The following is a 14,825-nucleotide window of genomic DNA, read 5'->3' as shown; positions in this document are numbered from 1 at the left end:
TTTGAGTTAACAGTATGCCCTTGTAGCCAAGAAGGCTAATGGCATATTAGGTTGCATTAGGAGGAGCATTGACAGCAGGTCTAGAGAAGTGATTATTCCCCATTATTTGTTTCTGGTGAGGCCACATCTTGGCTGTGTCTAGACTGCCCAGTTTTTCCAGAAAATCAGCCGCTTTTCCGGAAAAACTTGCCATCTGTCTACACTGGCCGCTTGAATTTCCATAAAAGCACTGACTTCCTACTGTAAGAAATCAGTGCTTCTTGTGGAAATACTATGCTGCTCCCATTCAGTCAAAAGTCCTTTTGCGCAAAAGTTTTGCGCAAAAGGGCCAGTGTAGAGAGCACAGATTTGTTTTCCGCAAAAAAGCCCCGATCGCAAAAATGGTGATCAGGGCTTTTTTGTGAAAAAGCGTGTCTAGATTGGCACAGACGCTTTTCCGCAAAAAGTGCTTTTGCGGAAAAGCGTCTGTGCCAATCTAGACGCTCTTTTCCGAAAATGCTTTTAACGGAAAACCATGCCAGTCTAGACGTAGCCCTTGAGTATTGTGTCCAGTTCTGGGCCCCCCACTATAGAAAGAATGTGGATGCATTGGAGAAGGACCAGTGGAGGGTGACCAAAATGATTAGGGGGCTGAAGCACATGACCTCTGAGGAGAGAATGAGGGATTTGGGTTTGTTTAGTCTACAGAAGAGAAGAGTGAGGGGGGATCTGATAGCAGCCTTCAATTTCCTGCTTCCAAATAGGCTGAAGAAAGGCTGTTCACAGTAGTGACAGATGGTAGAACAAGGAGCAATGGTTACAGTGGGAGTGGTCTAGGTTGGATATTAGGAAAAACTATTTCACTAGGAGTGTGGTGAAGCACTGGAATGGGTTACCTAGGGAGGTGGTGGAATCTCCCTCCCTAGAGGTTTTTAAGTCTCGGCTTGACAAAGCCCTGTCTGGGTTGATTTAGTTGGGATTGATCCTGCCTTGAGCAGGGGGCTGGACTTGATGGCCTCCTGAGGTCTCTTCCAGCTGTATGGTTCTATGATTCTATGATCTCTTATTCCTTTATTTTAATGCAGAGTTATTAGGTGAAAACATGTATTTGTCTAAATATGTCATATGGTTAAAGGCATTTCCATCAGAGATTATGGGTCTGTAGGTTTAGCTTTTTTCCAGGAGTGCAGAAACAAGAAAAAAATGGTTCGACAAAGTGTGACTCAATAAATTTTCTACACAGAAATTTTCTACACATAAAGTGTGACTTATTACATTTTCTAAACAGAACGTGTCCCTTTTCAGTAGACAACTTCCTAGCTATGTTTCTAAAAAAGTAAACATATCTACATATATCTGTTTCACCATCACATGTGTATATTACATGTATACTATTTACTATATGAAATATAGTGCTGATAGAAGTCATTTGTGGTTTGCTCACGTTGGTTTGTACCAACTAATCTGGTGAATGGAACAGAAAGCTAGACATTTTAAATCTATAGCAAAAGAAAACCAAAAACATAATTCCAAATTATTTTTACTGTGCAACCCCTGAACCCACCCCACTGCCTTACCTTCAGGAAGTTGGCTGTCCCATTCCTCTGTGGGGTTGGGAGCCACGGAGCTTGAACTCACTATCCTACCTTCCCTAGTAGCAGCACCTGAACCCACCACCCTACTTTCCCCAGGTGAATGGCCTAGCCCTTACACCACACCTGAACCCACCCCACCAATCTTATATCTGGAGCTTATATTTATTACAATCTTTACTCACGTAGTCCCATCAGTACTGAAGGAAATTCGCTTCTGTGTAGAGGGCCAAAATGAGGCCCATGCTCTATGTAAAATTCCACTTAAGTTCTGAAGAAATAAGGAGTAGACCTTGTACTGGGCCATTTACACAGGGGTGCATTTCACCCAGGCTATGTCTAACTACAGAGTTTTTCAGTCTCCTGGAAAAACTCTGCTGCATCCAGGGAACGCATCAGCTCTTCAGATTTTTTTCTCGGAACAGCAGACGCGCTTTTTCAGCATCCCTGTAAACTTCGTTTTACAAGGAAGAAGGGATGCTCTGAAAAAGAGTTTTTTTCTGACATTTGGCCCAGTGTAGATGGGCCAAGTGTCAGAAAAGCCTCTTCCAAAAAATAAGTGGAAAAAGCTACACAAATTGTGGTTCACAATTTGCGTAGCTTTTTCCAGAAGTGACAGAGTAGTGTAGATATAGCCCCAGGGTGCAATATTGACCATGGAAATTTGCTTAGTTACTCACTAGTGATTAATTTTAAAATGTTGCTGTAGAATATAATCCAATCCAGACATTGGAGCTATGCAAAATTTTCCGTTTTTTATTGTATGAGATTTAAAAAAAAACCCCACCAGCCCCCCCCCCTTACACTTTCATTAAATTTTGCAAAATTGAATTTTTTACTGAGTGTAATATTGTGATACAGGATCAGCTAATTCATCTGATTCATCAAGTGTCATGCACGCAACACTTCATAATTACAAATGCATAACACCCCATTTTTTCTATCATTTCCAGGCTTACTATAGGTTTCAGATGAATCCTATGATCCAACCCACCCTCTGCCCTGACCTTTGTGTTTTTGGTGTTGGGGGGGGTGGACAGGTGGGAAGATTTTGAGAATATTAAAAATTTCAGGAATTAAAACTCTACTATGCTTGCAATGAAAGTCAAGTATGGAATATGCCTCATTAACACAGGTCCTAAAGCAAATGTAACATATTCCCTTGAATTATAACTCTCATGCCAGCTGTAAATGTATACCACAGGTTCCTTATCACATACTTTATATGCATCTAGCTGATGACTGTGGTATCAGTATATATATTTGGCCACAGAACATTTTAGAAGGAACTTCTTAGATTAGTCTCAACATGGTTTTTACTATTAAAATTTTAAGGGCTAAGATTCATCATTTTTATACTGAACTTGTGAAATCATTAAAGTGAAATGGTATGAAATCAAGAAGTAATTCTGGCCAAGAAGCATAAATCCTAAATTAATCCCAGGCTATACTACTGTGATAGAGTAGCCAAGGGCTCTGTGCACTGCCCCACCCTAAGCACTCTACCAGCAGCTTCCATTGACTGGGACCTGCAGCCAATGGGAGCTGCAAGGGCAGTACCTGCAAATAGGGGTTAGCACACAGAGCAGCCTGGCCATGCCTCCATCTAGGAGCTAGCCAGAGGAGAGGCATGCATCTGCTTCTTGGAGCTGCTTGAACATTAAACGCAGTCCAGAGCCTGCAACTCTGAGCCTTCCTGTGTGCCCCAACCCCAATCTCCTTTCTACCCTCTGAACCCCTCAGTACTAGCCCAGAGCCCCTTTGGTACCCTAAACCCTTCAACCCCCTTATCCAACCGCACTTCAGAGCCTGCACCCGTAGCCAAAGCCATCACATTCACACCCTTCCAACACTTCAACTGCCTGCTCCAGACAACAGCCCCTCCCATCCTCCAGACCCCTTGGTGAAAGCCCAAAGCCCCCTCCCAATCCTGAAGTCCTCATTTCAGGGTCCACCGTTGAACCCACTCCTCCAGCTAGACCCCTCATCTCCTATATCCCAACCCAATTTTGTGAACATTCATTGACCTCCATACAATTTCCATACTGTGATGTGGCCCTCAGCCCAAAAATTTGCCCAATCCTGATCTAGAATATACTAGAATGGGCAGAAATGTAAGAATCCGAGAGTCTGGTAAAAAGAATTGGTGGTGAAAACCATTAAAATAACCTCAGACATTGTATTTTTAGTGTTGAGTATTCATGTAAATCTCTTACTTTCAAAAGACAAATTATCTTGTACACCAATGTGTAATGAGGAGCAGAGATATTCTGTTAAAGGTATTGTATCTGATCACATGTTATTTATGGAGACTGTTACTTATGATGTTAAATCTCAGAGGGATAGCCGTGTACATTTGTAACTTTAAAAGCAAGTGGTCCTGTGACTCCTTAGGGTATGTCTAGACTACATGGCTCTGTCGCCAGAGCCATGTAGATTAGTTTACTAGACATACCCAAATGAAGCAACAATTTAAATAATCACCACTTCATTTAAATTAAAATGGTTGCCGCACTGAGCCGATCAGCTGTTTGGCAGCACAGAGCTGTAGTCTGGATGCTCTGTGGTCGACATCAAAGGCATTTGTCGACCTCCCCAGTAAACCTCATCCCACGAGGCATACCAGGGAGGTCGACAAATGCCTTTGATGTTGACCACAGAGCGTCCAGACTACAGATCTGTGCCACCAGACAGCTGATCAGCACAGATCAGCAGCCATTTTAATTTAAATGAAGCGGCGATTATTTAAATCGCCGCTTCATTTGGGTGTGCCTGGTAAACTAATCTACATGGCTCTGGCAACAGAGCCATGTAGTCTAAACATACCCTTAGAGACTACCCAAAATATATAGAATCATGTATGATTTAATGGACAAAACCCACTTCATCAGATGAATTGAAGTGGAAATAACAAAAATCAATAGATGTATATAACAGCAGAAGAAGTGCCTATCAATTGTAGGATCTGTGTTAATAAGGCAAATTAAATGGGCTGGATGTGTCCTATTCATAGCTTTTGATGTGGAAATGCCGATGTTAATGGCAGGAGAAATTGGCTTTGTAATGCACAAAAAGTTTTCCGTTAAAAGCATTTTCGAAAAGAGCGTCTAGATTGGCAGGACGCTTTTCCAGAAAAGCACATTTCTGGAAAAGCGTCCGTGGCCAATCTAGACGCACCTTTCTGCAAAAAAGCCCTGATCGCCATTTTCATGATCGGAGCTTTTTTGCGGAAAACAGAACTATGCAGTCTACACTGGCCCTTTCGGGCAAAAGTCTTTCGGAAAAAGACTTTGCCTGAACGGGAGCAGCATAGTTTTTCCAGAAAAGCACTGATATGATTTTACATGAGATCGTCAGTGCTTTTCTGGAAATTCAAGCGGCCAGTGTAGACAGCTGGCAAGTTTTTCCGGAAAATCATGTGATTTTCCGGAAAAAATTGCCAGTGTAGACACAGCCGAGGGGTTTAAGCCGGGGGCTGAAGAGGATGACCAGTGGTGTTCTGTTATTTTCCTTGTTGGGCCTGTCTTGAAGAAATTGACTTCTGGATATTTGTCTGGCCCTGCCAATCTGTTTGCTCACTTCCCCAGGTGGGTATTAAGTTTGAAGAATGCTTGATAAAGATCTTGTAGCTGTTTGTCTCTGTCTGTGGGATTGGAACAAATCCGGTTGTATATTAGGGTTTATCTATAGGCAATTACTTACGATGGTTAAGAATCAATTTGTCCACTGGATGTGATACTCTTCTGGAGAAAGAAACCAATTTTTCTAGCCTTTTTGTATGAAACTTTCAGTTCACAAAAGGGAAAATTTCCTATCACAGTGACCTGTTTGATGACCTTTTAGAATCTGTCCTTGAAATTTCTATATGCACTGCAATATTTCAAGGACATGATTTCCTTTGCAGATTTCCAGGCAGGATCCTCCATTTCTGGATGCTTTCAAATAACTTGCTGATCTCATTGGGAGCTCAGGATGTGCAAGAATTGCTGCATGGAGACTTCTAAAATATTACCCCAATAACGCTGCAGATGGGGAGAGGGATGGCCCACCTTGTGAACTGTTGCCTTTTCAGGGATGATAATGTTACAAAAGTTGGCTATATGAAATATGAACTCCTACTTTGCGAAGAGATGCAAGCAGATACAAGGGTCTCCTGCATAAATCTCCTTGCATGATAAGGAATAGTTTAAGTCAATAGGGCTCTTGGAGGATCTACAATGCAGCTCTCTTTGTAGGATAGAGTATTATTTATTGTTTATATTTAAGTTAAAAAACTATGCTGATTTTCAAAATATTAAATAAAATCACAGAATCATAGAATATTAAGCCTGGAATGAACCTTGAAAGACAAGACAAGACTAAGTATTATCTGAACTACCCCGGCAGATGTTTGTCTAATCTGCTTTTAAAAATCTCCAGTGGTGGATTTTCCACAACTTCCATGGGCAATTTAGTACAGTGCTTCTAAACTGATAGGAAGTTTTTCCTCACATTCAACCTAAACTGCACTTGCTGCAATTTAAACCCACTCCTTTTTGATCTACCCTCAGAAGTTAACAAGAATATTATTTTCTCCCACCTCTTTGCAAGGACCTTCTATGTACTTGAAAACTCTTAACATGTTCTCTCTTCTCTTCGCTTCTTCAGACTAAACAAACAATTTTCCCTCGTATTTTCTAGCTCTTTAGTCATATTTGTTTCTCTTTTCTGGACTTTTTCCAATTTATCCACATCTTTCTTGAAATGTGGAGACCAGAACTTGGCACATATTCCAGCTGAGGCCTAATCAGTATGGAGTAGAGTGGTAGAATTACTTCTCTTCTCTTATTTTCAACACTCATGTTAATACATCCCAGAATAATGTTTGCTTTTTCTTTTTGTAACAACATTACACTGTTCACTCCTGCATAGTTTGTGATCCGCTATGTCCCCAAGATCCCTTTCCACAGTACTCCTGCCTAGGCACCCATTTCCCATTTTATACGTGTACAACTAATTTTTCCTTCCTAAGTGGAGTGCTTTGTAGTGGTCCTCCTTACTAAATTTCATAATATTTATATCAAACCACCTTTTCTCCTGCTTGTCCAGATCATTTTGAATGTTAATCCTATCCTTAAAAGAACGTGCAGCCCTTCCCAGCTTTGCATCGTCCACAAACTTTGTAAGCAGAATTCTCTATGCCATTATCTAAATCAGACCCTGGATCCCTGTGGCATCTCATCTTGATATGCCCTTCCAGCTTGACTATGAACCACTGATAACTATTCTCAGGGAATGGTTTTACAACCTGTTATGGACCAACCTTATAATAGCTCCAGCAAGATGCTATTTCCCTAGATTGTTAATGAGATGGTCGTGGGAGAAAGTATCAAAAGTCTTCCTAAATTCAAGATATATCATACCTAGCACTTCTCTACCCACCCATCACGCTTATTAACCCGTCAAATAACTCTATCCACTGTGAAATGAGTGAAAATGAAGCATAATTATCTCTTTTGCTCACATATGCCTTTTTAGAAGCTGATCCAAAAAACTGAAAAACAATTATAGAAAAAACGTTAGTGTTTCAGCCTTTTCTGTTCAGAGGTTCCAAATGGAACATTGCTGGGAGATGGTTCATTCTTCTCATTTTTAAAAAATTTTGCCACACATATCTTTTCTCCCTCATTACTCATTCTCTGCTCTTTTTCTTTTTCTTTTTTTAACTTTTCTTTTTCTTCACAATTTTTTTTCTTTCCTGTAACTTCAAAATTTTCCTGAGGGAAGAAACTACCTGAGTGACAAAAGGAAAAATGGGGGGAAAAGGGAGAAAAAGGGGGAAAATTTTGTAATTTCAAATTTGTTTTTGATGTTTGAAAATCAATTAACGTTTATTTCATTCCGAAATTTGCCATCAGTAAACATCTAGTCAGAAACATCATTTTTTAAGAACTCTCATTTTTGGTAGGAAAATTTTTTAGTTGTAAAACTCCAACCAGCTTTAATTTTCACTATGGATTTCTTTTTCCAACTTGTGCTGAAACATCTTTGAATTCATGCATATTTGGATGAGGTTTTCATTCCCCTTCAAAAACTTAAAAAACAATAAATTGTCTGGTAGCTCTTTAAAGACTAATAAAACATGTAGATGGTATCATGAGCTTTCGTGGGCAAAACCCACTTCTTCAGATGACCAGAGTGTTAGAAGTCCAGAATCAAGAATAAACAAAGGAAGAGGGGGGGAGGCGATGGAAGGAAAACAATTAGAGTAGGGAGAGGAGAGGACATTGGGTAGATAAGTTTCAAAGGGATAGTCGAGCCAGTCTGTAATGGGAAAAAACTTAAAAAACAACTAATAGTCTTTAAAGTTTCCCTCTGAAACTTATCTACCCAATGTTCTCTTCTCCCCTCCTCCAATTTTTTCCTCCTCCCCTCTCCTCCTTCCTTTATTTATTCTTGGTTCTGCACTCCAGTCATCTGAAGAAGTGGGCTGCGTCCACAAAAGCTCATGATACCATCTGCATGTTTTGTTCGTCTTTAAAGTGCTACCAGACTATTTGGGGTTTTTTTTAAGTTTTTCCTGTTATAGACTAACTTGGCTATCCCTCTGAAACTTTATTCCCCTTCAAAATAGTCACAGACTATGATGCTTAAATTACAAGACTCGATATTTTCCTATAGGAGTTAAAAACATATATTATTCTTACCTGTCATTCTGAGAAAGAGAGCCCCATGTGATACATTGCAGACTCAATGACTATAGCTGTATTGTGCATTTGGCCAGCTTATGAAACTGAACAATACACCCAGTAATTTACAAAAGCCACATGGTCAGCTTTTTGTAAGAAGTTACTTATTAGATAACCTTTTAGAAATGATTCCATTGCTTTAAAATGTCTCCCTTTGACTGAACAAAGCTCCCACATTATCATAAAATTGTAATATTTGTCCCCTTCCAAGAAGATATAGGGGAGACTAAGGAGAAAAAATTAATAGAATTTTAACTTTTAATAATAACTAACAATTACATGAAACCCTTACCCTCCCAAAGTGCTTTACAAAGTTAACTAGTGACAAAGTAAACCACACATAGGGACCATTTCATTCAACCAGTAAAATATGGCATTTTTAACAATGTGCTGGAAAAAATGCAACTCTAAAGAGAAAGAAATGAATAAAGCTATAACCATTTTCTAGTCCAGTAGTGATTGTGGGATTACCAGGGTTACTCAGAATATTAGGGAGTGGAGCTATTATCCACTACTCCTTACTTCCTGTTTGTCAGTGGGAGTTCCCCCCTATACACTCTGAAAGTATGTCTAAGGGTAGACATGCCTGTAGTAAGCGTATGCACAAGAAGTCATTCAAATTAGAGAATTTAATATTACAGTTTCAAATTAAGGACTTCTCCTGCCTGATAGAATCCATTGCATTAAGGACAAGACTCACGTATTAACTTTAGACAGGCAGTTTACAAATGGCATGAAGCGTAGAGTGGGTGAGGAATTTTTTTATAGATCATTTTTAAATTGAAAAATGCCAGTCTGTAGAAACTGACTCTGTTCTTAAAACAAGGTCAGGTGTGAAACATTTCCCAATTCAAACGTGGAGGAAAAAAATTACAAAATTGTGTGCACTTTTCTTTTGATCATTTTTTATTTTTTATTAAAAATCCTGTTTTCCAATTCATAAACTTTTTTCTTTTTACATCTAAGCAAAGTAAATTTTTTAGAAGTTGAAGACAAAAAGATTGATATCTAAATGAAAAGTTTTGACCTATCCAAAATAGGGTGGGGATTATGGTTTTCTGTTCGCAAATAATGTCACGATTTTGATTTTCATCCCCAACTCAAGAATGAAAATATTTTGAACTAAAAATAATTTTAGAATATGAGAATTTTGTCTTTTCCAGTCCTAGGGAAGCACCTACTGAACGATCAGCAGTAACTTCAGATAAGACCATTTTAGTACTCTAGTTTAATAGGGGGAAGAATGCCATGTAATTTACCATCAGACCCTTATAGCACATTTGGAAGGGGATAAAGCACACAATTTTATTTCAGATAATTCAGCACTCAGAATGAATGGGCAGGTGGTCAATCCATGCTTTTTTCATTTTCTAGTGCTCAGTTAAACAGAAGAATAAATATCACTTCACTTTTCATGGGCAATGCTGTATTGCACTTAAATTTCTGTAATTAAACTTCTTTAGAAATATCCAGACGACTAAACATTTGTTACAAAGCTCAAAAGCTGCCACAGCATGTATTGTCATAAAATAACTAAGGGGATGGATTGAGCAATAGCTTTTGGTAGCAGCTGGGTTTGCATTAAAATGGAGAAAAAGCATTAAGAGTCAATGGGAAATACAGATATAGAAGATAAAACAATACTTTGTTAGCTACACATAATTATAATTTTGGTTGCCTGTAGAAACAGCTCTCAACATATTAAGCAATCGTCCTCATTTTAATTGAATTTTGTATTGCACGCCTCCTTTAATCTTTATCGGATAATTAACTGATTGCTTGTACTGTGGCACCCAAAGAAATGTCTGGGTTTTAAATTAAAATGTTGCAAAGTTCATGTGAGCCTCCGGTGGACAAAAAAACAGACAAGAAAGGGAGGGGGAGCAGTTTAGTGGGGAGTCAATATGAGAGAAACTAAAATTAATTGTGCTATGTGGATATGTAATGCTCAAAATAATTTTATTTTACTTTATTTAATTAAATTTCACTGGAGTCAGTGTGCCTTTTATCTTTGATCCATAATGGAGCCTGAGTATGGTCTCAGCTGTACGTGAAGTATGGGATTTGCAAGGGTTTATGGAAAACAAATGAATATTTTAATTACATTTAAACTAAAAGTTTTAGGGCCTTACGTTTCCTGTGCTGAGTAGTACCTGCAGTGAGGATAGGCAGGTATACTGAACATTCTAGAGCCCACCCTCTCCTGTAATATATAGCCACTCGCTTCCAACATTCTCTATAGGGCTCATCTGCTATAGGGAAAATGGCAAAACATTGGGAAACGAGCAATCTAAGTCACATGCCTCTCCTAGACATCCCCAAACACAGAGAAAATAAGAGGGATTAATGCTGCTTGGAACAATATTAAATTCTCTTCTGTGACTGGGACTTGATTCAAAGCCCAATGAAGTCATTAGAAAGACTCCCTTAGACCTCAGTGGGGTTTGGAGCAGGCCCTCTGAGAGGTCTCTTGCCACTCCCTGTTCCCTTGTGGGAATCCCTGCTCCTCCCTCTCACTCCTTACCTTTCCTGCTGGCAAGCATCACCTTCCAGTACAGCTTCTTGACCTAAAAGGAGCCAGCGTGGTTTCAGCCCCCAGCAGGTGAGGATACAGGATGGGCATGCTGAATGTGTGGGCTGCTCTAACTCTTACAGAGCTGAACCCCACACATTAGGTCATTAAACCATTCTCTTGCATTTGGTTTGGCTATATCCCTCTATCATAACAGTGGCAGCCAAGTCACACCTGAATGTTGCTAAGACCCTGTGTGCACAACACTGCTCACTGAAATTCATCCGAACTGCCCGCTGCTTTCTCCCTCATCTTATTATTGCGCAGGTTTGGGGGAGCTTTAAAACAGAGGGCAGGGAGCAAATTGACACTTTGGGTGACCCTGCCTCTTGCACAGAACTAACCTCATCTCCACCTCCACAAAAAATAAAGGTAAAAAAAGTTCCTTGACTAGACGCTTCCCATTAATTCCACTGTGTTTGGTAGAAATATGCATGTAAGCAAAGATTATGAGACAAAGCTCTCAGTTTGTTATCTCTCAGTCTCCATTTGGTGCTACAGTTTCTTGCAGGCACTTCAGGAAATTTCTACAATTTCATTTTGTATCTACTCTATTAAAATAAGCATTGTGGCAGCCTCATGGTTCAAGTAAATCTAACTCAATTGCTATGAACAGTTTCCTAAACCATAGAAACAAGGTCCTGATTTCTAAAAATATTTGTCAAGGTATCACTTCCAGAGATGTTTCACGACTCTTTAAGCCTGATTTGTTAGTAATGGATAACCCAGGGAAAACTTTCTGTTCCCTGTTTCTAAATGTTCAATAACTTCCCGTTCAAGAAACATACTTTACTCACCTTTCCGTTATCTGTGGTCTGAGTTATCACTCACTGCACCCTATTTTACCTTAGTCTGCATCTTCAGGATTGCTGGAAGGCTTCCTACTTTTGGCATGGTCATAAATAATCGCTGTGTGAAATGTACAAAGATGTGGAAAGGCTACACACTTCTATGTCTGACCAAAGGAGCTGTAATGTATGAGGCCATTAGCACCCTGAAAGCTCGGAGGGAACCTCTACTGATGAAGAAGTATGGAAGGCAGCTCCCTTTTTTGTTTTGCGCAGATGCAGTTGTGTGAGGTCAGACTCTTACCCCAGCTCCACATACAGAATACAGCTCAGTCCCTTCTGAGCCATCATTCTTCCCCACCATCGAAGCATCCCTGTCCAGATCATGAACAATGAGGAGAGAGGATATAGGAGGCAGGTGGCGGGGGCAGCGGAGGGTGGAAAAGTGGGTGGCCAGGGACTTGGAAGGTGTCATCACCCCCTTTCTAACATTGTATAGCATTCCTAAAGAGAATGGTACAGTCCATGGTCAATATTCCCTCTAATGTTTTCCATTCACATGCAGAATAAATGTTATGTTGTGTGCACTGTAGCATATACACATGTGCATCATGAGTAGAAACACATGGTGCTGGTTGTGGGCAGCTGTTGGTGCTCTGCTAATCAACTGGGTGGCCTCCAAGGAACAGAGAACACTGCCTGTCTGTTTTGGTCAGTTAAAATCAAGGGGGAAGACCTGGTAGCACAGCTCCACCCTGGAGCCATATTCCTAGACAATGGCAAGGGCTGGTGCATTGCACCATCTCTCTGAAGGAATGGCTAACTCCTTGTAACCCTAAGGATCCACCAAGTACAGTGCTTTCCTCAAAGGGACAAACCCCCTATAGGATCTATATGAAGGATACTTGCTCAGATCTTATCTCTCAAAGACTCCTTCTACAGGTGTTAGAGAAAGAAGGGTGAGTTCAGCTATCAACACAGATTATTGGTGTCTCATCTCTGCTTTAGCATTCTAGACCCTTCACAGAGATATTTAAATCATGAATCCTAGGAAGGGTCAAACAACTTTAACAGTTTGGGCACGTCTACACAACAAGGCTTAAACCGAAATAAGCTATGCAACTTGAGCTACATCAATTGCATAGCTTAAGTCAAAATAGTTTATTCCTGCTTTTGGCACTGTCAACACAGCAGGAAGTCTGAGAAAGAGCACTCTTCCCAACTTCCCTTCCTCCTCGTACAATAAGGATTACGGGAGCTGGAGTAAGAAGTCCTCCAGGTCCACATTATGTCAAAATAACTGCTTGCTGTGTAGATGAGGACTATGTTATTTTGGAATATGTGTAGCATATTCCAAAGCATAGCCTTACTGAATGGCTGTAGCATCAGCACCTTCAAGATGAAAAACAAATTAGAAAGAATAAACATTTTTTTAATTATGCTGTAGGCATTCTTCTACTATTACATCCCTTCAGTCCGATCCCAAGAGAAGAAGCAGACACTCTGCAAATCCTATTAGCAGCTGTAAATGTTTGGTACGCAGGCGTGTACATTTCTTTGCTACTGGCTAGCAGGCGGAAGTTTGTTTCACTCACAGCTTTTTTTTTTTTTTTTTTCTGGAAGAGGGGAGCAAGTGATCATAATCTCTCCCACTAGCAGGCTCAGTGCTTGCTGGTATGGACAACAACTCTGACAGACACTTAGCAGCTAGTAGATTTAATGTCTCCATTAAAAAAATGCAACATAGTATATGATTCCTTTTAATCCCAAAGGATCTCAATATACTTCACAGATCTGAGTCTGATCCTGTTCCCAATGAAGTAACATTCTTACGACTTCAGTGGACAAGGTATTGCTCTGTACTGTGGTCAGGACACTCTTTGAATACATTTTTCCTGCAGCTTAATTGGAGCATCTCAATGCTACCACAACATGAACAAACAAAGCAAACCACAAGCAACACACTCTTTTCACTACTGTGAGGCAGAGACCACTGAATAAGACCTACCAACTGTTTAACAATGTACCCTCACACTACACAACAGGAAGGGGAAAATAATGTATCCATTTGAAACTGTTGGGGAAGTTAGAAAGGAAGAATCTAATTATCTAAATGGAATTTGGTTTTAGAAATTATAGGCCACACCCTGCTCTTTCAAAAGGAACCATGTGAATTTATAAAAGACAATGTATGTCTACACTACAAAGTTAATTTGAAATAACAGCAGTTATTTCGAATTAACTGTAATAGCGTCTACACAGGCAAACTGCTATTTTGAAATAAATTCAAAATAGTGGAGCCCTTATTTTGAATTTGGTAAACTTCATTCTACGAGGAGTAACACCAAATTGAAATAGCTATTTCGAATTAAGGAGCAGGTTAGCATGAAAGTCAGGTTGGTCTGGAGAGACCCCCAATCCTGAGCCCTGAGCTTCCCCTCCTCCTTCTTCCCCTTGCTTCCCCCTTCCAGCTCCCTCCTCCCAGGTTTTCCCTTCCCCTCTTCCACCCTGTCTCTTCCCCTCTCCCACCTCCTCTTCCCAGTCTCCCCAGAGGCCCATCCCTCCCTCCCCTGTTTTGTTCAATAAATACAGTTTCTATTTTTGAACATCAGGAATCAGGGATAGGGAGGGGTAAGAGGAAGGACATAAGGGAGGAATGGGGCACGAGCCCCTGGTGGGGAGGGCCAGGGAGGCTCTGAGGGCTCCTCAGAGTGGACGCTCTCCCTCAGGGCCTCCTGGATCCTGACAGCCCCTCGATGGACCCTCCTCCCCCTCCAATGGCAGCCTGCAGCGAGTACAGCCGGGCTGATGGCAACGACCCCACGAAACGCGTCGGCATGCCTAGTGGCAGCTTTGGCTCCATGTGGCCGAGTGCTGTGGTGTCTCAAGTTCGGGCACTCAGGGCACTCCAAGACAGGACTACTTTGCTGTCCCTCATCAAGGTAGACAAGCAAGCAGGGAACCCTGAGAACTGTCTATCTGGGGTGAGGGTAGGGTCCCTTTAAGCATGAGTTCAGTTAGCCTCAGGCAGCAGCCCCACACAGTAAAGTCCTAACCTGATGCCCTGCTGGCACTGGTTCCAGCCAGCCTTAATTTAGGTTCAGGGTCCACTCAGTGTGGATGCACTATTTCAAAATAGCAAAATGCTATTTCTAAATAGTTTTTG

At 40.7% G+C, this 14,825-nt stretch overlaps 1 long non-coding RNA gene across 2 annotated transcripts in view; it reads right to left on the bottom strand.

The window, feature by feature from the left end:
- The window catches only part of LOC142831279 (uncharacterized), a 114,680-nt gene extending 106,357 nt beyond the window's left edge, over positions 1-8,323 (bottom strand). Inside the window, exon 1 of one of the 2 annotated variants that reach the window (XR_012906992.1) lies at positions 8,258-8,323. This is a non-coding gene — a long non-coding RNA (uncharacterized LOC142831279). The remainder of the gene's footprint in view (positions 1-8,257) is intronic. The other variant, XR_012906991.1, reaches the window with a different exon arrangement.
- Positions 8,324-14,825: the final 6,502 nt, after the last annotated feature.

This window comes from Pelodiscus sinensis, chromosome 13 (assembly GCF_049634645.1).
Source record: "Pelodiscus sinensis isolate JC-2024 chromosome 13, ASM4963464v1, whole genome shotgun sequence".
Taxonomy (NCBI): Eukaryota; Metazoa; Chordata; order Testudines; family Trionychidae; genus Pelodiscus; species Pelodiscus sinensis.
The sequence above is the reverse complement of the archived record's forward strand: the minus strand, read 5'-3'. Positions and strand labels throughout refer to the sequence as shown.